This window comes from Canis lupus, chromosome X (genome assembly GCF_048164855.1).
Source record: "Canis lupus baileyi chromosome X, mCanLup2.hap1, whole genome shotgun sequence".
NCBI lineage: Eukaryota > Metazoa > Chordata > Mammalia > Carnivora > Canidae > Canis > Canis lupus.
The window spans coordinates 93,067,637-93,095,095 of record NC_132876.1 but is presented as its reverse complement, the minus strand read 5'-3'; the positions used below and the strand labels follow the sequence as shown (position 1 = coordinate 93,095,095).

Genomic DNA, 27,459 nt, shown 5'->3' with positions numbered 1-27,459 from the left:
ATTTTTCGGAATGTATAAAATGCAATGTTATGACAGTGTGTAACACATTTTATATAGCTTCACAGGGCATACTTAGAGAATGAGTAATAACTTAAGGAAGAGATTTCACCTATTGAGAGTATGGCTCGAGACTTTTCCTCGAAGAGTCCTGTGACATTTATACATCTTTAGCATCTGCCCCCACCCCCCCCCCATCTTTCCCCTTGCCACTCACTACTAGATGATTTATTTTTTTCATTTGAACTAAATGGTTTCTTAATGGAAGGGAAATCAAAAGACTGGCCTTAAGGGGAAATGGGGTTTGAGAGAATGTTGTGTTGGGAACCAAGAATTTCCTGTTCCCTTCAAGGTCCTTCTAGACAAAGAATGAGATAGATTACCGGAAGAAAATCAAATTTAACAGTGTATGTACAGGAATCCACACAGACATGGAAATTCCAAAGACAGTAGGCAAAAATGAGGTATATATGTCCTCCTGAACTAAGGAGAAGCAGGTAGGGGTCTGGGCCTTCAAAGAGAAAGAATACAATTCCCAGGAAGATGAAAAAGAACAAATGTTTGGTAAACAAATGTTTGCTGGGCCACTCTGAAACAATGGGACACAGAGAGCTTTGACCAAACAGGCCTTGCAAGGTTCCTCCCTCTCCAGCATACCTAGTTCATATCATAATGTAGTTGTCTTGTGGTGATAGCTCTCTTCCTGGAGCAGGTCCTTTGTCTGAGTTTTTTTGAGGCAGTTGGGGGTGGGAGCAGAGTTTTTCCTGAGTCTGCTGGGTTGTGATTGCTTTTTAACTCAAAATAATCTTCATGCCAAAGTGGACCATCTTGGGGTGGCCTGCCCTTGGTCTCTCCAGTTGGGAGAGGATAGGATTAAAAGAAGAAAGGCAGTGAGAGTGATGAATAGTTTGAGGACTGTGTATAGGTTTTTATCACTAGCAAAGAGTTACTCTAATTGTAATGTTGTAAACCTATTGAATGACCTGTCATTGAAATGGAAATGACATTACAAATAACTATGTCTATCAGAGAATTTCAATATTGTCACAAAAAGGATTATTTTCCCATTCTCTCAATCCATGTAAATCATTTATAACAAAGACATTTTTATTTTTGTCATATTTCTCACGATAAAGGTGAGTGGATTTACCTTCACAATTTTTTTCCCCCAAGACTTTAAACTCCATTAAGGAAGGGAAGTAAATCCATTATATTTTACTTACCTTTTTTCTCCCCACACACTCAGACTCTTCTCAGTGCTTACTCCAGAATAGGGATTTGGAGGAAAGGGTAGGGGGTGACGGAGAGTACCTTCCTCCTTCTGTTGCTATGTTATGAAAATTTAATTTTACTTTGTAATTCATAATTGAGAGTTAGACTACAACTCCATATGATTTCAGTTCTAGAATTTCCACTTTTTTTTTTTTTTTTTTTTTAATAGTTCCTATTTCTTTGCTGAGATTCCTTGTCTTCATGTTCATTGTCAGGGTATTTTTATTCACTTCCTTGAGTACAGTTAAAATAGCTCAGGGGCACCCGAGTGGCTCAGTGGTTGAGTGTCTGCCTTTGGCTCAGGTAGTGATCCTGGGTCCTGGGATCAAGTCCTGCATCTGGCTCCCCATAGGGAGCCTGCTTCTCCCTCTGCCTATGTCTCTGCCTCTCTGTGTGTCTCTCATAAATAAATAAATAAAATCTTTAAAAAATAAAATAGCTCATTTAATACCCTTCCCTAATAATTTAGACTATTATGGCATCTTAGTATTGATCTTTGTTGATTGTCTTTCTCTTAAAAATTGGGCCACGTTTTTTCTGCTTTGTCTTCTGCTTTGTTCTAATCTTGAATTTTACCCTGGATATTGTGAATGTTTTGTCATGGAGACTCTAGATACTGTTATAGTCTCCTGAAGAGTTGATTTTGATATTTTTATTGTTTTTATTTTATTTTTTATTTTTATTTATTTATTTTTTAAAAGATTTTATTTATTTATTCATGAGAGATACAGAGAAAGGCAGAGACATAGGCAGAGGGAGAAGCAGGCTCCATGCAGGGAGCCCGATGTGGGACTCGATCTGGGGACTCCAGGGCACACCCTGGGCCCAAGGCAGGTGCTAAACCCCTGAGCCACCAAAGGATCCCCGATTTTGATTGTTTTTTTTTTTAATTTTTATTTATTTATGAGAGTCACAGAAAGAGAGAGAGAGAGGCAGAGACACAGGCAGAGGGAGAAGCAGGCTCCATGCACCGGGAGCCCAATGTGGGATTCGATCCCGGGTCTCCGGGATCGCGCCCTGGGCCAAAGGCAGGCGCCAAACCGCTGTGCCACCCAGGGATCCCTTGATTGTTTTTAAATCAGGTACATCATTTGGTTGGTTTTAGGCTGCATGGTTTGAATCTCCTGAAGTGGCAACATGACAAATTTCAGGGATTTTTTTCTTTGTTTGTTTTTTATTTTTTTAGATTTAGCTTTGTTAATTGGAGCCTACCCCAGCACATGTATGGTTCAGGGGTCAGCCACAGAATTGAGCAAAAATTTATAGGGAGAAATTGGTGCACTCCCCCTCTGTCTCCTTTTCAGTGTCACCCCCTTGCTACCCAGGAGCTGTGATTGCTCTGGACTCTGTCCTCTGGTTCTTCAGGCCAGAAATACTGCAGATTTTCTTTCTTTCTTTTTCTTTTTCTTTTTTTTTATAAGATTTTATTTATTTATTCATCAGAGAGAGAGAGAGGCAGGGACACAGGCAGAGGGAGAAACAGGCTCCACGCAGGGAGCCCGATGTGGGACTCGATCCCGGATCTCCAGGATCACACCCTGGACTGAAGGCGGCGCCAAACCACTGAGCCACCAGGGCTGCCTACTGCAGATTTTTTTTTTCTACTGCAGATTTTCTTTTTTTTTTTTTTTTTAATTTTTTATTTATTTATTTATGATAGTCACAGAGAGAGAGAGAGAGAGAGAGGCAGAGACACAGGCAGAGGGAGAAGCAGGCTCCATGCACCGGGAGCCCGATGTGGGATTCGATCCCGGGTCTCCAGGATCGCGCCCTGGGCCAAAGGCAGGCGCTAAACCGCTGCGCCACCCAGGGATCCCCCTACTGCAGATTTTCTATCAGAGTTTTAGCCACTTCATGTAGAGATATCATTGTTCCATCCTTAGGCTAAAGGATGGGAAACTGGCACTGTGCCCTATTTCTTCTTCCAAGTTTCAAATCTGCTTCAGGATCTACCTATTTTGGTTTATTCTCTTATGCCTCTCAGTCACTGTTCTATATTATTATTATTATTTTTAAAGATTTTATTTATTCATGATAGACACAGAGAGAGAGAGAGAGAAGCAGAGACAGAGGCAGAGGGAGAAGCAGGCTCCATGCAGGGAGCCTGATGTGGGACTCGATCCCAGGACTCCAGCATCATGCCCTGGGCAGAAGGCAGGCGCTAAACTGCTGAGCCACCCAGAGATCCTCCTGTATTATTTTTTAATATCTTTCTGGAGTTTTTCCTTGTTTCCTGTAGTAGGGTTGGATCCAGTAGAGCTACTAAGCTATACTAATAGCAAAACCTTATAGTTCTATGTGATTTCAGATAGTAAAAATGTCAAATAAATTTTATGACTGTAAAAGTTTCTATGGTGTTTTTGCTAATGGGATATTATAATAAAAATAATCTTATTTTAAAGATTCATTTATTTATTCATGAGAGACACACACAGAGAGAGAGGCAGAGACACAGGCAGAGGGAGAAGCAGGCTCCCCGCAGGGAGCCTGATGTGGGACCCCATCCCAGATTCCATGATCATGCCCTGAACTGAAGGCAGATGCTCAACCGCTGAGCCACCCAGGTGTCCCTATAATAAAAAAAATCTAGCTGATAAGGTGAGCCTACCAAAGATAATTGTTCTATATGCTATTTAAATATAGAAAAAAAATAGAATTTCTCAGAAGGCTGTAAAATAAAACTCATAAGTAAATAGAAAGATAATTACTTGGGAATTCCTATTATACTTTAAGAACATTTGGAGGAAGAATAAGTGGCATTACAGAAGACATAAGGTAAGAAGTAAATACAAACACTGTGACCTTGATTCTGAGTCATTATATATAAAAATATTGGACCTTGGTATGCCTTTTCTCCCTCAAAGTCTGATGTGTGTTGGCAGGGGCTCTCTTCCATCTAGTGGACTCAGAGATCTAGTTGCCCACCATATTGTGATGTTGCCAGGTAAACGTACAGCTTGCATATCTGCTACAGGTTAAGAAAGTCAGAGAGTTGCTTACACACAGGCTTTTTATACTCAGACCTGGAAATGACATGCACTTCTACCTATAGCCCATTGGCTAGAACTAAGTGAAATGGTTTCTTTCTTTCCTTTTTTTTTTTTTTAATTTTTATTTATTTATGATAGTCACACAGAGAGAGAGAGAGAGAGAGGCAGAGACACAGGCAGAGGGAGAAGCAGGCTCCATGCACCGGGAGCCTGACGTGGGATTCGATCCCGGGTCTCCAGGATCGCGCCTTGGGCCAAAGGCAGGCGCTAAACCGCTGCGCCACCCAGGGATCCCTTTTTTTTTTTTTTTTTTTAGTGAAATGGTTTCAATCCATCTGCAAGGGAGGTTGGAAATGTTCTTTCTATATATCCAGGAAAAGAAGAATGTATGGTGAACATTGCATTGCCACATTATCCTTTTAATCAAAGCTATTTAGGGATCCCTAGAGGCAGAGGCAGAGAGAGAGGAAGAGGGAGAGGGAGAAGCAGGCTCCCTGCTGAGCAGAGCCTGATGCAGGGCTCCCTCACAGGACTCTGGGATCATGACCTGAGCAAAGACAGACACTCAACCAACCGAGCCACTCAGGTGCCCCAGGAAATACTTTTAAACGGAGAATCATAAATGAGTGGAGAACCTTTTAGGCTTTGGGATTTTTGAAGGGACTACATGTAGGCCTCTCCCACAAATTAGGGCAGATAGCCCCCCAGAGAGAAAGGTCAAAGCCCAGCTTTCTAGACTCCCTGAGGATAAAGGGCAATCGGCATGAAGGCAGCGCCAGCTGCACTAACCCGCAGTGGCAGGTTCCCAGGGCTCCTATACTCCATCTAGGCTGTGGAGTACCCTCCTGTATATAAAAACTACATATAATATATCTCTTATTGTACACCAACCACACAGTCTATATTGTCCTTGTCTATAAAGGAGGCTGCTAAGAAAGCAGAAATAACATCTAAAATACCAGAAATCCCCCAAATATCACTCTGTCTGTAAATAAAGATATTATTCCTCATGGTAAGTCAGCCCTTTTGCTCGTTTTATTTATTTTTTATTTTTTTTATTTTTATTTTATTTTATTTTTTGCTCGTTTTAGATCAACTACATAAATACTTTTCCGAGGTGATCTTGGTCCTTTCAGTATTATTGTAGTAAGTGATAAATAACAATGTGGAAAGTAGTATCTCTCTCTTATTAAGAAGAGAAATGTTGGGCAGCCCTGGTGGCTCAGCGGTTTAGTGCCTCCTTCAGCCCAGGGCATGATCCTGGAGACCTAGGATCGAGTCCCATGTCAGGCTCCCTGCATGGAGCCTGCTTCTCCCTCTGCCTCTCTTTCTCTCTCTCTCTTTCTGTCTCTCATGAATAAATAAATAAAATCTTTTAAAAAAAGAGAGAGAAATGTGGAGTAAAAATCAAATCTCTCAAAAAATCATATCTCTCTTTTTAAATAGCTTTTTTTTTATAAACATAGTACACAGTTTTTAATTGAGGGATCAGGGCTATTTATTTATTTATAATTTTTATTTATTCATGATAGTCACACAGAGAGAGAGAGAGAGAGAGGGGCAGAGACACAGGCAGAGGGAGAAGCAGGCTCCATGCACCGGGAGCCTGACGTGGGACTTGATCCTGCTCCACTGCCTGTGCTCTCTCTGTCAAATAAATAACTAAATAACTAGCTAACTAAATAAATCTTAAAACCAACCAACAAACAAATGCATAAGGTATTTCCTACCTTGGATACTGGACTTATGCACAGATTGTTTCATTGTTATAGTTGGGTTTTAATTTTTTTTAACGTAGAATATCTTAGTTAATCTTTCATAGTTTATCGGTGGATTTCTTTATATTTTTGCTAACTATCTAACTTTAACTACTTCTAACTTCTAACTAACTTTATCTACTTCTTTTTTCAAGTTTACTAAATGTTTAGCATACTTAGTTTTATATTTTTTTTAGCTCCTTTCATACATATGTACGGAGAGGGAGAAGAGAGAGACTAAAAGATACAAGAATAGACTGGACTTTGGTATACGATACAGAATGTTTTTGTGCAGAAATCATCAAAAACTATTGTCTGAAAGAACCAATATCTCTATCACCAGAGATAATTTTAGCAAAAAAACTATTATTTTAATATGATATATAGTATTTTATAGAATGACATACATTATATATAAAATTATAATATGAATTGACTTATCAAATAATTCATTTATACTATATTAATGTGTATTATTATATTAATATATTATATTACATATGGTATTTCTAGAGTATATACAATATAAAGTACATGAAAAATAACCCAAAGAGTCAAAAAAAATTCACTCAGTCCTGTTATTCAACGACTGTTTACAATTTTAAAGACTTTTACACTGAAAACTTAATGATGTTTATTTTATCTTTATATATCTATTTATTCATGAGAGACACAAAGAGAGAAAGAGGCAGAGAGACACAGGCAGAGGGAGAAGCAGGCCCTATGCAGGGAGCCCGACGTGGGACTCGATCCCAGGCCTCCAGTATCATGCCCTGGGTAGAAGGTGGTGCTAAACCGCTGAGCCACCCGAGCTACTCTAATGATGTTTATAAGTACATAGAGAGCAATCCACTACAAAATCATGAACAGCTGGTTAGCTGAGGAGGCTGTCTGTAGAAATGGATGATTTGAGACATTGACATTAGAAGAGCATAAAGTAACTAAATGGAATAAAAATATTAAAAAGGTATAGTTTTAAGTTTTAAGGGGAAAGAAAGGAGGTGATAAGCCACAAACAAAATCTCTTAGATCAAGAAAAATCCCTAATGCTATTTTCTTGATATGAAAAACCTAGAGATAGCTCATAAGCCCCCGGCATAGAAAAACTGATGTCACCCCAAAGGCTAATAACATTAGCCCTAAGAGTCCTGTGGGACTTCACAGTAGCCAAAGTGCTTCAGAGTGTTCTTCCTGAGGGAAATAAACAGCATGAGGTAAAACTAATTAATCTAATTTTATAGTTCAAGTTGGGAAAGAGCAATCTGGCAATATCCTCACTAGACACAAAAACAAACAAACAAACAAATAAATAATTCTGTTTATATTTATTTTGGCTATATATTTTATATGTAACCTTAGCACTTTTTTTTTTCCAAATAAGCACTGCGCTTCCATTTAGGGTTTATAACAAAAAATGCATATTAAAGCTGGAGGTTTATTTATTATTGAGTTCCAAATTGAATAAGAAATGACTATAAAAGCTCAAGAACTTACATAGAACCATTAAATAATTTATGCAAGAGCATAAGTGAGAGAAGGAAGGCCAGAAGACTGGAAAGAGGCTAAGAGCTAAGGAGAGGAAGAGGGACGGCAGGTGGGAGGGAGGATTTTTCCTTAAGTCTTCAATAGCTTTTGTTTTTGAAAGAAATGAGCCATGTATGCTACAAATTCCCAAATTCAATCTAAAAATCTCCATTACCAAAGTTCTTAAATTGCTTTGAAAAGTTAAATTGCTGTTTAATTTCTCATAGTTTAGGCATTCTAGACATTCCTGTTTGAAACATTGACCTGATTAGTTTTTCAGTTTACTTTTGGAAATTAGTTCATTAGTCTCTAATTAAACCAAGTATGGTAGGCTGAATAATGACCCCCAAAGATATCCATATCCAAATCTCTGGAACCTGTGAATATATTATCTAATAGGGTAAGAGGTTCTTTGCAAATGGGATTAAGGATCTTGGATGGGGAGCTTAGACTGCATTATAGAAGTGGTTCTTAAATGTAACCATAAGTGTTAATGTAAAAGGGAGGCAGGGGGAGACTTGGCAACACAAGAGGAACTGTGACAATGGAAGCAGAGGTTGGAGAGAAGCAAGAGATTGGAGCAATATAAGGAAGATGAAAGGAGCCACTAGCCAGACAATACAGGTGACCTCCAAAAGACTGAAAGGCAATAACAAATCCTCCCCTCCAGTCTCCAGAAAACACAATTCTGACAACACTTTGATTTTAGACTTTTAAAAATTTTTTGACGGTTCTGAAATCTAGAACTGCAGGAAAATATATATTGTGTCAAGTCAAGTCAGTAAATTTGTGGTTGTTACACCAACAATAGGAAACCTGTATAGTGAGCCAGTTTATTTTTTTTAAGATTTTATTTATTTATTCATGAGAGACACACAGAGAGAGGCAGAGACCTAAGCAGAGAGAGAAACAGGCTCCCCATAGGGAGCCCAATGTGGGACTCAGTCCCAGGACCCTGGGATCACGACCTGAGCCAGAGGTAGTTGCTCAACCACTGAGCTACCCAAGTGTCCCTAGTGAGCCAGTTTAAATAGATCTGAAAGCTAAAGAAAAGGCTCTCTATAATATGTGTGTATATATATATATATATATATATATATGAATATATGTAAAAGAGCTATTGATATATGTATGTAAAAGGCTATACATATATATATGAAATAAAATATCTAACATGTTAGGCTTTTAATAAAAACAGAAAATACAACACATTCTTCTGGAAGCATATGAAGGTACTGTTAAGATACATAACATAAGGGGTGCCTGGGTGGTTCAATCGGTTAAGCATCTTACTTGGTTTCAGCTTGGGTCATTATCTCAGGGTCCTGGAATTGAGTGCCACATCAGGCTCTGCATTGGATGAGGAGCCTGCTTAAGATTCTCTCTCTCTCCATGGGCAGCCCAGGTGGCTCAGCAGTTTAGTGCCACCTTCAGCCCAGGGCCTGATTCTGGAGACCTGGGATTGAGTCCCATGTCAGGCTCCCTGCATGGAGCCTGCTTCTCCCTCTGCCTGTGTCTCTGCCTCTCTCTGTGTGTGTCTCTCATGAATAAATAATAAAATCTTAAAAAAAAAAAGAATCTCCCTCTCCCTCTGCCCCTCCCTTGCTTTCTCTCTCTCTAAAATAAATCTTTGAAAAAAAAATATGTAACATCATTATATTACTTGTACTACACTCAGTCTTAGCTGAAAAGCTATTACTATATCACCTGTGATTGTCCTAAAACATAGATGAAATTTAAATATGGCAGAAACTCTTAACTGATCTCCTGAAGGAGTTATGGATTAATTGATGATCTCCATTTCAATTGTATAAGATCCTAACTGATATCCACGGCATAATGAATATTCTTTGGCAATAATACTCATGCCTACTTCTGATCCCACCAGTTAAGTTGTCTGCTCTAAAAATAGTTTTGCTTTTTCCCAAACTGATTTATTTCAATAAATTATTTCAATAAGTAATATATATCCATAATTTGATCACAAAGATTGTTAATTCTTGTTTGTTTTTAAAGATTTTTTTAAGATTTTATTTATTTATTCATGAGAGACACAGAAAGAGAGGCAGAGACATAGGCAGAGGGAGAAGCAGGCTCCTCGCAGGAAGCCTGATGTGGGACTCTATCTCAGGATTCCAGGATCATGGCCTAAGCTAAAGGGAGACACTCAACCACTGAGCCACCCAGGTTCCCCAAAGATTTTATTTTCAAGTAATCTCTACACCCAGTGTGGGGCTTGAACTCACAACCCTGAGATCAAGAGTCGCATGTTCTACCAACTGAGCCAGCCAGATGCCCCATAAAGATTGTGATTTTATATGTACAGTTTTGTTTTGTTTTGTTTTGTTTTAGTGAGCTTTATGCCCAGTGTGGGGCTCAAACTCACATGACCTCAAGATCATGAGTCACATGCTCTACCAACTGAACCAGCCAGGCACCTCTTTATGTACAGTCCACATTTGGACTGAATGTTTCATAAATTGATGAAATATATATATATATTGAAAGATTTAATACAAGTGAATAGCTAATTAAAGAATTACTGTTAAAGTATGTATGGGGGAGATAAAAGTTTTGAAAAAAATATAAAAATGTGGAAGGATTCTTATATTGCTTCATAATGTCTTCAGTTTCTTAAAGCTCTTCCCTAAGGACACTCAGAAATGGAGATTAGAGATGATGTGCTGGTTAATAATGTAAACTTGGGAGCCAGATAACCTGTGTTTTAACCTTATCTCTACCATTTACTGACTCTGTCTCCTTAGGCAAGTTTCTTAACCTCATATATAAAATGAGAATGATAATAATTGTTACCTCAAAGAGATACTGGGAAGATTAAAAGTGCCTGACACATAGTAAGTGCTCAACTATTACTATTAATACTATTACTACTGCGGTATATGTGATTTATTCAAGAATGACTATCTGGACCATCTATTGGTGGAACCATACTCAAAGAAGAGTCCTGGGCTTTATGTTAAAAGACTAATGACTAAGTATGATCATGTAATTTTATGTTAAAATAAATTTTTCAGTTCTCTACTTTAGCCAACTTTGCCAACTAACAAACCAATTCCAATCCTAATCGCTTCTGATAAGGGATTCTTCTATAGGTTACTTTCTTTTTCTATAAATTATTATTTTAAAAACACACATATAAGACCCAAATTCTATGAAAATTAAAAGTGCCTATGATGTACAAATATTCCTTGACTCGATCTTTTATTCATATACATTTTATTAAGATTAAGTCTAAAACAAGACAATCTGCCTGTGGCCCATGGCATCCTGTATCACTCTGGCTTTGCTATTCTGTCTCCATGTACCATTCATCTTGTGATAATAAGGGCCAGGGTCCTTTTTTTTTTCTTTTTAAAGATTTTATTTATTTATTCATGAGAGACATAGGCAGAGCAAGAAGCAGGCTCCCTCTGGGAAGCCTGATGCAGGACTGGATCCCAGGACCCCAGGATCATAACCTGAGCCAAAGGCAGATGCTCAACTGCTGAGCCACCAACGTGCCCAGGCCAGGGTCCTTTCAAGCTGAGGTTGCCTTCTGTACCTGGTACAGAAGGATCTATTAGCATCCGCTTTGAAACATTTCAGTGTTGTTGCATCTCTGTGGTTACCTTATGAATCGTATTGAAGTAGATGGTATGAGAATTCTCCTGAGACCTAGCCCACTATATTGCCCTGGGTCACCCAGAGGGGCCTACCCACCAGAAATGAGAGAAGTAAATCACTGCCTCTGACAAAATAAACAGAATTTCCTTTCTCTTTCTTCTCCTTCTCCTTCTCCTTCTCCTTCTCCTTCTCCTTCTCCTTCTCCTTCTCCTTCTCCTTCTCCTTCTCCTCCTCCTCCTCCTCCTCCTCCTCCTCCTCCTCCTCCTCCTCCTCCTCCTCCTCCTCCTCCTCCTCCTCCTCCTCCTTCTTCTTCTTCTTCTTCTTCTTCTTCTTCTTCTTCTTCTTCTCTTTTTTTAAGATTATCTATTTAAGAGAGAGAGAATGTGAGGAGGGGCAGTGGGAGAGAGAGAGAATCCTTTTTTTTAAATTTTTTTTTATTGGAGTTCAATTTGCCAACATATAGCATAACACCCAGTGCTCATCCCATCAAGTGCCCCCCTCAGTGCCCATCACCCAGTCACCCCCACCCCTCGCCCACCTCCCTTTCTACCACCCCTTGTTCGTTTCCCAGAGTTAGGAGTCTCTCATGTTCTGTCTCCCTCTCTGATATTTCCCACTCATTTTCTCTCCTTTCCCCTTTATTCCCTTTCACTATTTTTTATATTCTCCAAATGAATGAGACCATATAATGTTTGTCCTTCTCCGATTGACTTATTTCACTCAGCATAATACCCTCCAGTTCCATCCAAGTCGAAGCAAATGGTGGGTATTTATCATTTCTAATGGCTGAGGAATGTTCCATTGTATACATAGACCACAGCTTCTTTATCCATTCATCTTTCAATGGACACCGAGGCTCCTTCCACAGTTTGGCTATTGTGGACATTGCTGCTAGAAACATTGGGGTGCAGGTGTCCCGGCGTTTCACTGCATCTGTATCTTTGGGGTAAATCCCCAGCAGTGCAATTGCTGAGTCGTAGGGAAGATCTATTTTTAACTCTTTGAAGAACCTCCATGCAGTTTTCCAGAGTGGCTGCACCAGTTCACATTCCCACCAACAGTGCAAGAGGGTTCCCCTTTCTCCACATCCTCTCCAACATTTGTTGTTTCCTGCCTTGTTAATTTTCCCCATTCTCACTGGTGTGAGGTGGTATCTCATTGTGGTTTTGATTTTTATTTCCCTGATGGCCAGTGATGCAGAGCATTTTCTCATGTGCTTCTTGGCCATGTCTATGCCTCTTTGGTGAGATTTCTGTTCATGTCTTTTGCCCATTTCATGATTGGATTGTTTGTTTCTTTTCTGTTGAGTTTAATAAGTTCTTTATAGATCTTCAATACTAGCCCTTTATCTGATAGGTCATTTGCAAATATCTGAGAGAGAGAATCCTGAAGCAGTCTCCCTGCTGAGCATAGAGCCTGACAAAGACTCCATCCCAGGACCCTGAGATCATGGCCTGAGCTGAAATCAAGTCAGCTGCTTAACCAACTGAGCCACCCAGGCACCTCAGAATTTCCTTTTTCTTATTTGGGATCATAATAACTTAATAACTACTTCCAGTTAGACAAAGGGCTGAAGTGAAGAGAGTGGTGGAATCTCAGATTGCTTCTGATAGAATCATGTCAATGTTTTAGTAATTAGGAATTGGGCTTTTCTCAAATGTCTTACATTAGAAATTTGTAATCATATGGGGACAAAACATTTCCCACTTTTTGGATCAGATTGGGGGGAAACACTCCCAAATCTACAGCTGTTGCTCAGAAGGGAAGACTAAATAGGAAGGAAACAAGTATGACCCAAGAACATTTATTGGGCTTCTTCCCAGGAAATCAAGGGGACTTGGCCCCTCTTCTCCCAGAGACAATGAATAGACTTAGGAAAATCAACTCAGATTGTGATGAAACTAAAGGTACATTTGAGCTGAAGACAAAATGGCCAATAAATATTCAGACTAAAGAGAGAGCAAATAGAAAATTATTAAATGTTTCCTTGATTTTTCTATCTGAAAGTTGGATGTTTGTTTGACTAAAAGAATTCAGGAAAAAAAAATAAAAGAATTCAGTAAACCATCTTAGATGAAGAATCAAAACTGTTAGCATTAATAAGGGATACTTAAAGGAAAGAGCACAAAATGAGGTGTTCAAAGACCTGGATTCTAATCCCAACCCCACTAAATATTAAGGTAAAAATATGTAACCTCCTCAGAGATGAGTGAACTGGAATCAAACACTTACTGACCCTGGCCTTTATCAGCTGTGACTTTGAGCACAATGTTTAACCTTCCTGAACCTTGGATTTGCTATTTGTAAAACAGAACCAAACTCCCATGGATAAAAGTAATAATTACATGGAATAACATGTAAAGAGCATAGCACTGTGTCTGGCATACAAGTGCTCAACAAATATTAGCTGTGATTTTACTTATTCATTTGTTAGGGAGGACATTAGGGACACTGGCAGGAAGGAATGAGTGTCAGAATTGGTGTCATTAGCTCGAAAGGGAGCTGTTTTTAAGAATTATTATTTATTATATTTCAGCTTCTAAAGAAATGTTGATACTCTAAGGTAAGACCCTGAGTGACCATACCGTAATCAATCAAATCTTGCATCATATATCTTACTCTTTTATATGAAGGTCCAGGGTCTGTGAGTATTTTTTTGTGTGTAATTACCATTCTATCAAATCATAAACAATTAGCCTTGGAAATAATATGCAGAAATGCAATTTATATTTACAGCAGTTATTTTAGCTTTTATTATACTATTAGCAATACTGATTAATATTGATTATACCTTCCCAACAATTAAGAACTGTTTAGCCACCAAAAAAATTATCCAAATTCAATGAGGTTAGGACTTAGAGAAAGTACCTGTTTGGGTGCTCCAGGGAGCCAACTCTAAGATAATCAGGATTACAGGAGGTTTGAGGGAAGAATGGAAAGGTAACGTCTGTGAAAGGTAGATGGGTAAATGTAAAGGTGAAAGGCTTGGGCAGAGAAAAATCTTGAGCCTGAGATGCTGATTTGACACTTTTGAAAGGCAAGTGGGGGACAAGCAGGTCAGAGAAAACCTCAGATCAAAATGCAGGTCAATAAAGTCTTAGCCAACCCAAGAGGGAGCTCCAGAGCAAGGATTGCTTCTTAAAGGAATCCTGCACTGGGTAGGAATGGCCAGGTGTCTCTCATGAATGAATAAATAAAATCTTTAAAAAACAATTCAGGAGGATAATAGTCTATGCTTTTGAACTATTCTGTAATCAAAACAAGCCATGGACATTAGAAATGTAAAGCCAGGGGCACCTGGGTGGCTCAGTGGTTGAGCATCTGCCTTCTGCTTGGGTCTTGATCCCACGGTCCCAAGATCAAGTCCCCCACAGGGCTCCCCATGGGGAGCCTTCTTCTCCCTCTGCCTATGTCTCTGTCTCTGTGTGTGTGTTTCATGAATAAATAAATAAAATGTTTTTAAAAAATGTAAAGCCATACTCAATTCATCATGACAGCAAACCAGAGGATATTCTCTCTCATGTATTTATACAGAGATATATGGATAGGAAGGTTGAATCTTATAGATATATACTGGAATTTCAAATTCACTTTAAGATTTGAATATTGGTTCCCTTCATAATTTCCATATAATGACAGTCATAGTTATTATGTAACTAACTTTGGTATTCTGTAGCCAAAAGACATTCCCTGTATTCTGATGAGACCCAGTAAATATGCATAGCAAAAAAAAAAAAAAAAAAAAGAGTTCATTTATTTAACATCCCTAAGTATGCTTACTTTATTCAGTATTTTTCCAACATTTTACTATACATTTTTCAAATGTACAGAAAAGTGGGAAGAATTGTACTATGAACACTTATACCTCGATGAACAAAAGTTCACTGGAAAAGGACAAGTAGCCAGAGCAGTGCCATGGTGGTCGGCAAGAACAAGCGCCTTACGAAAGGCGGCAGAAAGGGAGCCAAGAAGAAAGTGGTTGATCCATTTTCTAAGAAAGATTGGTATGATGTGAAAGCGCCAGCTATGTTCAATATAAGAAATATTGGAAAAACACTAGTCACAAGAACTCAAGGAACCAAAATTGCATCTGATGGTCTCAAGGGTCGCGTTTTTGAAGTTAGCCTTGCTGATCTGCAGAATGATGAAGTTGCATTTAGGAAATTCAAGCTAATCACTGAGGATGTGCAGGGCAAAAACTGCCTGACTAATTTCCATGACGTGGATCTTACCCGTGACAAAATGTGCTCCATGGTCAAAAAATGGCAGACCATGATTGAAGCTCATGTTGATGTAAAGACTACCGATGGTTATTTGCTTCATCTATTTTGTGTTGGTTTTACTAAAAAACGCAATAATCAGATTCGGAAGACCTCTTACGCTCAGCACCAACAGGTCCGCCAAATCCGGAAAAAGATGATGGAAATCATGACCCGAGAGGTGCAAACAAATGACTTGAAAGAAGTGGTCAATAAATTGATTCCAGACAGCATTGGAAAAGATATAGAAAAAGCTTGTCAGTCTATTTATCCACTCCATGATGTTTTTGTTAGAAAAGTAAAAATGCTGAAGAAGCCCAAGTTTGAATTGGGAAAACTCATGGAGCTTCATGGTGAAGGTAGCAGTTCTGGAAAAGCTATGGGGGATGAGACTGGTGCTAAAGTTGAACGAGCTGATGGATATAAACCACCAGTCCAAGAATCTGTTTAAAATTCAGACATTTAATGGTGACAAATAAAAACATATTTGTGGGGATCCCTGGGTGGCGCAGCGGTTTGGCGCCTGCCTTTGGCCCAGGGCGCGATCCTGGAGACCCGGGATCGAATCCCACGTCGGGCTCCTGGTGCATGGAGCCTGCTTCTCCCTCTGCCTGTGTCTCTGCCTCTCTCTCTTTCTCTCTCTGTGAATATCATAAATAAATAAAAATTAAAAAAAATAAATAAATAAAAACATATTTGTGATGTTTAAAAAAAGAAAAGAAAAGAACAAGTATTTCAGATTGTGGTGGTTTCTCTTGGGTGCAAGCAGTGCTTAGTGAACGGTTGCTGAAACAGGGAGGGATTTCCTTCTTTTTCTATTTTTTTTTTTTGTGTGTGTATTTTTTTATTGGAGTTCGATTTGCCAACATATAGCATAACACCCAGTGCTCATTCCATCAAGGGCCCCCCGCTCAGTGCCAGTCACCTAGTCACCCCAACCCCCCCCCACCTCCCCTTCCACTACCCCTTGTTTGTTTCTCAGAGTTAGGTGTCTCTCATGTTCTGTCACCCTCACTGGTATTTTCCACTCATTTTCTCTCCTTTCCCCTTTATTCCCTTTCACTATTTTTTATATTCTCCAAATGAATGAGACCATATAATGTTTGTCCTTCTCCGATTGACTTATTTCACTCAGCATAATACCTTCCTCCATCCACGTCGAAGCAAATGGTGGGTATTTATCGTTTCTAATGGCTGAGGAATATTCCATTGTATACATAAACCACATCTTCTTTATCCATTCATCTTTCGATGGACACTGAGGCTCCTTCCACAGTTTGGCTATTGTGGACATTGCTGCTAGAAACATTGGGGTGCAGGTGTTCCGGCGTTTCACTGCATCTGTATCTTTGGGGTAAATCTACAGCAGTGCAATTGCTGAGTCGTAGGGCAGGTCTATTTTTAACTCTTTGAGGAACCTCCACACAGTTTTCCAGAGTGGCTGCACCAGTTCACATTCCCACCAACAGTGCAAGAGGGTTCCCCTTTCTCCACATCCTCTCCAACATTTGTTGTTTCCTGTCTTGTTAATTTTCCCCATTCTCACTGGTGTGAGGTGGTATCTCATTGTGGTTTGGATTTGTATTTCCCTGATGGCAAGTGATGCGGAGCATTTTCTCATGTGCTTCTTGGCCATGTCTATGCCTCTTTGGTGAAATTTCTGTTCATGTCTTTTGCCTATTTCAGGATTGGATTGTTTGTTTCTTTGCTGTTGAGTTTAATAAGTTCTCTATAGATCTTGAATACTAGCCCTTTATCTGATAGGTTATTTGCAAATATCTTCTCCCATTCAGTAGGTTGTCTTTGAGTTTTGTTGACTGTATCTTTTGCTGTGCAGAAGCTTTTTATCTTGATGAAGTCCCAATAGTTCATTTTTGCTTTTGTTTCCCTTGCCTTCATAGATGTATCTTGCAGAAGTTGCTGTGGCCAAGTTCAAAAAGGGTGTTGCCTGTGTTCTCCTCTAGGATTTTGATGGATTCTTGTCTCACATTTAGATCTTTCATCCATTTTGAGTTTATCTTTTACCACCTAGATTCTACAAATAACATTTAACTTCACTGGTTTTGGGGCACCTAGGCGGCTCAGTGATTGAACATCTGCCTTCGGCTCAGGTCGTGATCCTGGAGTCCTGGGATCAAGTCCCACATCAGGCTCCCCACAGGGAGCCTGCTTCTCCCTCTGCCTCTTTCTCTGCCTCTCCCTCTGTGTCTCATGAATAAATAAATAAATAATTTTTTAAAAACTTCACTGGTTTTATCACATTTATCAGTCTATCCATTTCTCTATCCTTGTATCAGTCCAAATAAGTTTTACTGTATTTGTTTTTTTTTAATTTTTTATTTTTACTGTATTTTAAAGTAAATTATACACATCATCATATTTCCCCAAAACACACTAGATATAATTAGAGTTTAACATTTGGTTGTATTTTTTTGATGTAAAATTTCTATACAATGTGATGCAAATGTCTTGAGTGTTACCATTCAAGGAGTTTCCATAAATGCACAAAAATGTGCAATCAGAATACAGAATGCTAATATCACCTTATAAAGTTATCTCTTGTCCCCTTATTTCTTCCTAGTCTTCCAACACTACAGAAGAAAATACCGTTCTCTTTTTTTCCTACCACAGATGAGTTTTAATTGTTCTAGAAATTCATGTAAATACATTCTCTTTCATGTAAGGCTTTCTTCACTTGGGATATTTTTTTCTTCGAGTTCATCCACATTTTTACATTTTTTCAATAGCTCTTTCTTTTTTGTTGCTGAGTAATATCTCATTATGTGAAGATACCTCAGTTTATTTATTGTCCTACTGATGGTTGCCTGTGTTTCCAATTTCAGGCTGCTGTGAACCTTCTTATACTAGCCATTTTTGTATATATTTGTTTTCATTTCTCTTGATGTGGGGACTTGTTGGAGTAGGCATATGTCTAGTTTTACTTATTTATTTATTTATTTATTTATTCATTTATTTATTTATTTTAAAGATTCTATTCATCCATCCATGAGAGACACACAGAGAGAGGCAGAGACACAGGCAGAGGGAGAAGCAGGCTCCACGCAGACAGCCTGACATGGGACTCGATCCCGGGACTCCAGGATCATGACCTGAGCCCAAGGCAGATGCTCAACTGCTGAGCCACCCAGGCGTCCCTATATGTCTAGTTTTAGAAGAAATTGCAGGATCTTTCTCCATAGTAGTTGTCTAGTATTACCTCCACCAACCATGTATGAGTCTTCCAATGGCTCCATATCTTCACTAACATTCAGTGGTGTTAGTCTTTACAATTTTGATCAAACTTGTGGGTATGTTTTGTTAGCTGACTCGTTTTATTGTGCATTTCCCTGATGATTAATGATGTTGAACTCATTGTCACATGCTCATTGAACATTCTTGTCTCTTTCTTTGTGAGGGTTCTACTCAACATTTTTTTTAAGATTTTATTTATTTATTCATGAGATGCACAGAGAGAGAGAGAGACAGAGACACAGGCAGAGGGAGAAGCAGGCGCCATGCAGGGAGCCTGACGTGGGACTCGATTCTGGATCTCCAGGATCACACCCTGGGCTGAAGGCGGCACTAAACCGCTGAGCCACTGGGGCTGCTCACTACTCAACATTTTTGTTCATTTTCTTTGTATTTAATTTTTAAAATTATTTTTTGAGGATTTTATTTATTTATTTGAGAGAGCACAAGTGAGGGGAGGAGCAAAGAGGGAGGGTGAGGAATAAGCAGACTGCACTGAATGTTAAGCCAACATGGGGCTTGATCCCACAACCCTCAGATCATGACCTGAGCTGAAAACAAGGGTCATATGCACAACCACCCCTTTTGAACCACCCAGGCACCCCTTTTGTTCATTTTCAAAGTGTTTCTTTTTATTGTTTCCAGAATTCTGCATGCATATTGATACCACTATTTATTTTTTAAGATTTTATTTATTCATGAGCGACAGAGAGAGAGAGAGAGAGAGAGAGACAGAGACACAGGCAGAGGGAGAAACAGGCCCCATGCAGGGAGCCCGACATGACACAATCCCGTCTCCAGGATCACACCCTGGGCTGCAGGCGGCGCTAAACTGCTGCACCACTGGGGCTGCCCAACCTTTTTTTTAATGTACATATTTTTTCCTTACATTTTATTTTATTTTATTTTTAAAGATTTTATTTATTTATTCATGAGAGACACACACACACACACACACACACACACACACACACACACAGAGGCAGAGACACAGGCAGAGGGAGAAGCAGGCTCCATGCAGGGAGCCTGACGTGGGACTTGATCCCAGGACTCCAGCATCATGCCCTGGGCGGAAGGCAGGCGCTAAACTGCTGAGCCACCCGGGCTGCCCTATTTTATTTTCTTTATTTTATTTTATTTTTAATTTATGATAGTCATACAGAGAGAGAGAGAGAGAGAGAGAGGCAGAGACACAGGCAGAGGGAGAAGCAGGCTCCATGCACCGGGAGCCTGACGTGGGACTCGATCCCGGGTCTCCAGGATCACGCCCTGGGCCAAAGGCAGGCACCAAACCGCTGCGCCACCCAGGGATCCCCCTATTTTATTTTCTAAAAGTAATTTCTACACCCAATGTGGGGCTTAAACTCACAACTCTGAGATCAAGAGTTGCATGTTTTACTGACTAAGCTAGCCAGTAATCCACAAATTTTTTTTGATAAATAAAGGACAGTACTGTAAATGTACTTTTCCTTCCTTATGATCTTCTTAATAACTTTCTTTCCTTCAGCTTGCTTTATTGTAAGAATACAGTATATAATACATATAATATGCAAAACGTGTTCATTGACCATTTATGATATTGGTAAGGCTGCTGGTTAACAGTAGGCTATTAGTAGTTTAAGTTTTTGGGGAGTCAGAAATTATTTTTTTAAAGATTTATTTATTTATTTATTCATGATAGAGAGAGAGAGGCAGAGACACAGGAGGAGAGAGAAGCAGGCTCCATGCAAGGAGCCCGAGGCGGGACTTGATCCTGGGACTCCAGGATTGCGTCCTGGGCCAAAGGCAGGAGCTAAACTTCTGAGCCACCTAGGGATCCCTGGGGAGTCAGAAATTACATGTGGATTTTCAACTATGCAATAGCAGGGGGTGGTCAGTGCCCCAACCCTCTGTGTTGTTGAAGGGTCAACTATATGTGAATTTTGTCTGGCTATCATATTGTATTTATTGCTAATTTCCTTGTAGTCAGAGGACATGCTCTGTATGATTTCAATATTTTTAAGTTTATTGATGCTGGTTTTATAGCTTATCATATAATCTATCATGTTACCTCTATGTTTACCAAGATTTTCAAGAAGATATAAAAGAAATACAAAAATTAAACCCTTTCTTGCAGTTTACTTAGGAGTCAAAAATGTAAACACATGGAACAATATGACAAAGACAGGATAAATTAAAATTGTATTATAGCATGGATTAAGCACATAAGGGATGAAAAGTTCTAAAGAAGAGGATTTGTCAGAATAGGGACTCAATCAGGGTATATACCCCTCCACTCTTTGTAGACATGAGTGTTTGAGCCAATTCTTGAAACAGGTGTCAGGCATAAACTATTGGATTGTAAATTGGAGAACTAATATATGAAATGACTCTTTTTTCCACAATAAATTTTTTCTAATCTAGTGTATGTTGGGCTTTGTGATTAAAGTCAGACCTATGCTGTCCTTCCTCTCAAAGAGGCCTCAGTAAAGAGGGAGATTCAGGCATAAGTGTATTAAGGCATAAACCTTAAGAATAAAGGGGGGGAGGTTATGTGCAAGTACTATGATAGCACGGCAAGTGGGATAACTAATTTGCTTTGCACAGTGTGGCACTAGGAAGAAGTTACATAGTGGGTGTCTTTTGAGCTGGGTCTTTAAGAATATGCCTGCCATAGAGAGAGAACAGAAAAGTCCTAGTAGCATGAAAATGTAAGGTAAATATAGAGAGTAGCTTATCATGTATATATGATGGTTATTGGGGAGGGGGCTGAGTTTGCAAAGATGCAGTGGAGCCAAATAATTAGAAAATTTGATTGTGCTTAAGGAGTTTGTATTTTATGTTAAAGTAGGAAAGAGTCATGAAATGTTTTTAAGAAGTACAGTGGCTTAATCTTATTTGTGTTTATAAAGCTATCTGGTGCAATACAGAGGGGTGGATTAGATTCAGAAGAAACTAAAGCCAGGGAAACTAGTTGGGAGACTGTGTTGTAGGTCAGGCAATTGATAATGAATCTGAAATGAGGCAGGAGAGATTAATATGTGAGACATGCACGAGGAAGACTGAATCAACAACTGAGGATAGAAAAAAAGCGGTCATGGGTGACTTCACTATTTCTTATGTGTGTGATGGTGGTTTCATTAAGAAGGTGGTTTCATTAAGTAGGAAAGAAAATGCAGAAGGAAAGGCAGAGTTTGTAAGAAAAATTGAGTTTTGTGTCTTATAAATTAAAGAGTCAGGATCCGTTCATCAGCTGTAAATATAGATCTGAAGATGAGGAAAAGGCTGAGGGTTAGAGATTTAATTTGCAAGTCATTAAGATTTACTTGACATTAGTTAAACTGAGAACTGGATCTATACCCATCTGGTGTGTCTTAGGGAGACTGGACTATCAAGTGAGGATTAGGCTGAGATAATTTGTGAGGCCCCTCTGGGCCTTTGAGTAAATATTAAGAGGAAAGGGGAGTTGAAGAATATGGGATAACCAGGAAATGGTGCTGGTGAAGTAGACGGATCTAGAATACCAACTCTGACAATTTGGTTCTTAAACTTGCCTTTAAAAAAAAAAAAAAAAGATTTTATTTATTTGACAGACAAGCAGGGGAAGTAGCAGGCAGATGGAGAGGGAGAAGCCCAATGATGCTGGGCTCCATCCCAGACCCAAGGGATCATGATCTGAGCCGAAGACAGATGCTTAACTGACTGAGCCACCCAGGCACTCCAAACTAACTAACTTTCTTTCTTTCTTTCTTTCTTTCTTTCTTTCTTTCTTTCTTTCTTTCTTTCTTTCTTTCTTTCCTTTCTTTCTTTTCTTTCCTTCTTTTCTTTTTTTTTTTTTAAAGATTTTGTTTATTTATTCATGAGAGACACAAAGAGAGAGAGAGGCAGAGACACAGGCAGAGGGAGAAGCAGGCTCCATGCAGGGAGCCCGATGTGGGACTCCATCCCGGGTCTCTGGGATCAGGCCCTGGGCTGAAAGCTGTGCTAAACCGCTGAGCCACCCGGGCTGCCCAACCTTATTTATTTCTTAAACAAGAGGCATATTATTTAAAAAAATTAGTAGAGGAAAATTAAGCTCACATCATGTATTAATTAGAACATTTTGGGGTTATGCAAGAAAACAATTTGAACTAGCTTCAGTTAAATGAGACTTTCTTACGAGAATGCAGTGGACCTTGTAAAAGCCATGGGTCAGAATGCTACTGTAATCAGGAAGCAGACAGCCATTGAGGATCTAGGGTCAGCTCCACTCTGTCTACTTCTTTTCTCTTTCTGTCTCTTCCCGTTCTTTTATCCCCTCCAGACTTGTTTTTTTTTCCTATGTGTCCTCATGGCATAGCCCCTAAATAGTTGTTAAAACTCCAGACACCTAGTCCTACCAATTCCTTCTCCCCATTCTAAATCCCCTGGGAAGTTCTCTGCCCCCACATAGTTGAGATACTCCCTCCTGATCCACTCTGATCCAGCCAACTGTGTGTGTATTTAGAGGGCTCATGGACTCCAGTCCAATGAGATCATAATATATGAAGGTAGTATCTAGCATCAGGTACCCCAGTTTGGGAACCAATGACTTAGGCTCTGTTGTTTTTATGAAAATAAAGACTGTGGCAGGGAGTATAATGCTCCCCCATCCAACGCCAGTGTACTAATATCCAGAATATGTGGAAATATTGTGTACACAACAGAGGGGAATTAAGATTATAGATGGAATTGAGGTTGCTAATCAACTGACCTTAAAATAAGATTGTTTGGGATTATCAGGATTGGCCCAATATAGTCACAAGGGTACTTAAATGTGGAAGAGATAGACATAATTGTCACTGTGTCAGAGTAATGTCATTGCTGGTTTTGAAGATGGCAGGGGGCCATAAACCGAGGAGGTAGAATGTGGAAAAGTCAATAAAAAGGATTCTACCTGGAACCTCCATAAAGGAATTCAACTTTGCTGACAGCTTGATTTTAGCCCAGTGTGACCCTTTCCAGACTGACTTCTAGAGCTGTAATAAATTTGTGTTGTGTTAAGCCACTATATTTGTGTTTTTTTAAATAGCAGCCACAGAAAACTATTATTAAGAAGAATGGTTAATACTTGAATAAGAAAGGTAAAAGATAATTCCAAGGCTGTATTCCTTAAGTATATTTGTTCCATGGTGAACTTTTTTTTTACTCTGTCCAGCATTTTTCTCTTGTTCTGAAAATAGCATTTCCCCCTACTCTTTTTTTTTTTTCATTTTTCCCTCCAACTAAGTGGTTCTACTGGGGGTACCCTTCTTAGGTCACACATGCACTTTTTCTCCAAGAATGATTATGTTACTTGATCTTATCCAATCATGCTCTTTATCTGGTGTTCTAAAAACTGGAACTGAGGGACGAGAGGTTCATTCTGTCTGGTAACAATTTGATAGGTATGAGCCCACAATTTTTCAGAGACCATGGTTCTAAGCCTACAGAATATGCCTTTCAGATGTTCTGAGTATGACCGTAAGAGAGGCTGGGTTGAGAGCCTAATCTGGAATTTGAAGCATTCCCGTTACTTGTTCCATTTATTCCTAAAGCCAATCATAAACTTACCCTTTCACAGCTTGGGTTACACAATAACTTCCTCTTTTTGCCTAAGCTACTTCATTGTACTTTTAGTCACTTCAGTCAAAACATCCTGACAAACTCAGACACAAAAATAAGAAAATAAACCCAGTAATCAAATGAAAGTTCATGAACATATATACACATCTATTAAGATGCAAAAATTACCTATATTAACTGAGTGGGGTTTTTTAAAGCACCTTCTGTATGCAAAACATTTTACTAGTGAAATGAATAGGACTAAGTCCTATTTCCAGGCACTTACAAGATTTATTCATCCTATAGTCTGTATTTACATTTACCAGTATACATACACTCTTACAATATGTCCTCACTACAATCTCCCTATACTTATTTGACAGATGCAAAACAGAAATGAGTTCAAGAAAGTCTGGTTTGTAAAATACACAAATGGAAGAACCACAAAGGTTAATGGGAAGAATTGCAGGATATTCAGATCTCTAAGGGCAATGACCAGACTTTCCCCAAAAATGCTGCCATCACATTCAAAACAGTTGCTGGGCAGGACTAGGGATGTGGCCCTGTGGCAATTCCTTTATTCTTAATAAGCCAAATGTTTCTCAATTCCATCATAACTAAAGTAAAAAGAAGAAAGGAAAAGTAATTTGGAATAAATCACTTTAGGCTCACAGGCCAATTCATGTCGTATTCACTCAGGTGTGTTTAGCTTAATAGCTGATCCAAAGGCACGTGAGATACGACAGCTGCCCAGATTTTAAACAGAAAAGCATAGAATTTAAAACTAAGCACGCATGCAGCATGGAATAATAATCAAGTTAGGCTTCTTAAAATGCTAAATGCCAGAAAACCTGAAACCATTAGGGCAAAGTCCACACAACACAGGCCAAATATTTTGTTTCTCAGAGGGGCTTTTAGAAGGCTCAAGTTCTAAGGTGGCTACCTAAAAAGCGGGGTCAAAGGCGTGTCTTCTTTGACAACCCGTGTTCTTCTTCCCAAGATACTCGGGTAGGCATATTCAAGACTGTTTTTAAGAAAAAAAAAGCAGATTCTTGTCACCAAAGTGCAGAAAGAGCAGCAATAGAGTTTGTCCTTAGGAAAAGGGTTGAGCTAACAGCTATCTCTAGTCACCCACTACGTTCTGGGCTCACACCCAGCAGACACGTTAACCAGGCGGTTTGTGGGTGAGAAATCTCCAAGCCCCTCACCTCTGGAGGGCTGAGGACTGCGCGCGCGAGGGGGAGAAATGCGCAGAGGGTAGGGGTAGGGAAATGATATGTGGGGAGATAGGCGTGCAAAAGAATAAAAGGCTAGCTAGGGTGGATCCAGGGTGGCTTCAGGGTGGCTTCAGGGTGGCTTCAGGGTGGCCCCGGGAACTGGCTAGCTGGGCGCCGCGCGAAGCGGGCTTTCTCGAGGATGAATGTGGGGGTGCACCGAGGGGACCAGACAACTTCTCTGCCAGTGTTAAACAGTGTTATAAACAGACCTCAAGAGTGGAAAACTCCAGCCCCCCCCCCCCCCCCCCCACTAAGAAAAAACAAACAACTCCAGCCGGGTGCCCTAAGCACTAGGTTTTCCGGACCAAGGCGGCGGAGGCTCCGCCCCTTCGCTATCCCACCCCGCTGGCCACGCCCCTCCGCCCTAACCCCGCCCGGACCCCGCCCGGACCCCGCCCACTTCAGCTTCCCACCACCCTTCCCATCCGCCTGCCGCTCCAGGCTCCTAGTAGGTTCGGCGGCTGCGGGAGCGCGCAGGCGCAGCTGGCGACTCGCAGAGCCCGGAGTAGCGGAGCTGAGCGCGCGGTGAGTGAGGTAGTGGCGCGGAGCTTGTGGCTGGGCAACCTGGTTTGCGCCGAACATCCCGGTTGGGTTCGGGGAGCGTGCGGGTGAGTGCCCGGGGAATCTTCGGTCCCTGGTAGAGAAACTGGCCGGACGTGAGGTAGGGGAGTTGGCCGCACTGCCTAAGTGTCCAGCCGGCCGCGTGCGGAGCGGAGTGCGTGGTGGCGGGAGTGGGTGAGGGTTTCTGTGAGGAGGAAAATAGAAGGATTCCGGAGACTGGAAGTCCTTACTCAGGCTTGGCAGGACCGGGAGGCTCGCCAAGGGCGCTGGAGGGTGTCCCAGCTTCAAGTTCAGTATCCCCCGCTGGGTGCCCCTCAGCAGCGTCCCGGGCCCTTCCCTTCCCCCGCGCAGTCGCCTCAGAGCGCACAGTTGCCAGGAACGTTCCTTGTCGTGGGTGAGAGGATTCGGGGGGAAGGTGGGCGCTCACCCCAGGCTAGTGCCAAGGAGGGCGTGGCGTTCGTGTGACTTTCCTCTACCCCGCCCCCGGGAATGTGTCTGTCTTCTGGTACATTGTGCTCATGGACATTTTAACAAAGGCTGTGACTGTTTTCTAGGCAGTGGCGGGTGACAGCGGGGGCGGGTCGGTGAAGCGGGGAGCTTACGAGGTCGCGGTGTGGCCCTGGGGGACGGGGGCGGGGGCAGGCATGGAGGGAGTGGAAGGAAGGGAACAACCTTCCTGCCTCAGCTTTTTCCTTCTTCCTGGTCCACTGATTTTGATCAGTGGTAGGAACAGCCTCAAGAGGGATATGATTGCAAATCCAGAGTGTGTGTGTATTCGCACTCTGGCTGCATCCATAGTTTTGTAATTGTGCTCTTGGTATGTTTCCTAAGTGTCCCTTCAGTAGAAAAGCGAAACGAATAAAATTGAAGAGTAAGTAATTAAACGAAAGGGTGAGGAGGTGGGGTGTCAAAACTTACAGCTAAATTAATGCCTTAAAATTTTTTTTTGTTTATTTGACACGCACACACACACCGACAGAGAGTACGAGTACAAGTAGGGGGAGCGGCAGGCGGAGGGAGAGGGAGAAGCAGACTCCCCGCTGAGCAGGGAGCTGGATGTGGGGCTCCATCCCAGGACTCTAGGATCATGATCTGCGCGGAAGGCAGACACTTAACGGACTGAGCCACTCAGGTTCCCCAAATTAATGCCTTCTGATAGTGGTAGTATAAATAAAGCCAGATTTTGAAGGATGTGAAGGTGTGCAAATCGAGGTAAGTGAAAAGTTGATTAAGGTGCTGTTGATCGCTTCAGTCAAGAGGGGATTACTGCATGTGTGTGGAGGTGCTGCTAAGTTCTTGAGTAGACTCACTTTAGAACCCTTAACAATGATATTGGGAATAAAAAACACTAGGAATTGTAATATTAGGTAAGGTTCCAAGGCTTTCATTTGCAAAATTAGGATCTTTA

General features: G+C 40.6%; 1 protein-coding gene and 1 pseudogene across 3 annotated transcripts in view; both read left to right on the top strand.

Annotated features, from left to right (window-relative positions):
- The window catches only part of PRRG1 (proline rich and Gla domain 1), a 280,952-nt gene that overhangs the window by 108,866 nt on the left and 144,627 nt on the right, over positions 1-27,459 (top strand). Inside the window, exon 1 of one of the 3 annotated variants that reach the window (XM_072816962.1) lies at positions 25,884-26,015. The exons of 1 other annotated variant lie outside the window; for it this stretch is intronic. The gene's annotated coding sequence lies outside the window, so the exon portion shown is untranslated. Of the gene's footprint in view, positions 1-25,883; positions 26,099-27,459 lie in introns of those variants that run through there. One more of the 3 variants, XM_072816963.1, reaches the window with a different exon arrangement.
- Positions 15,077-15,890, top strand: LOC140628332 (small ribosomal subunit protein eS1 pseudogene; annotated as a pseudogene).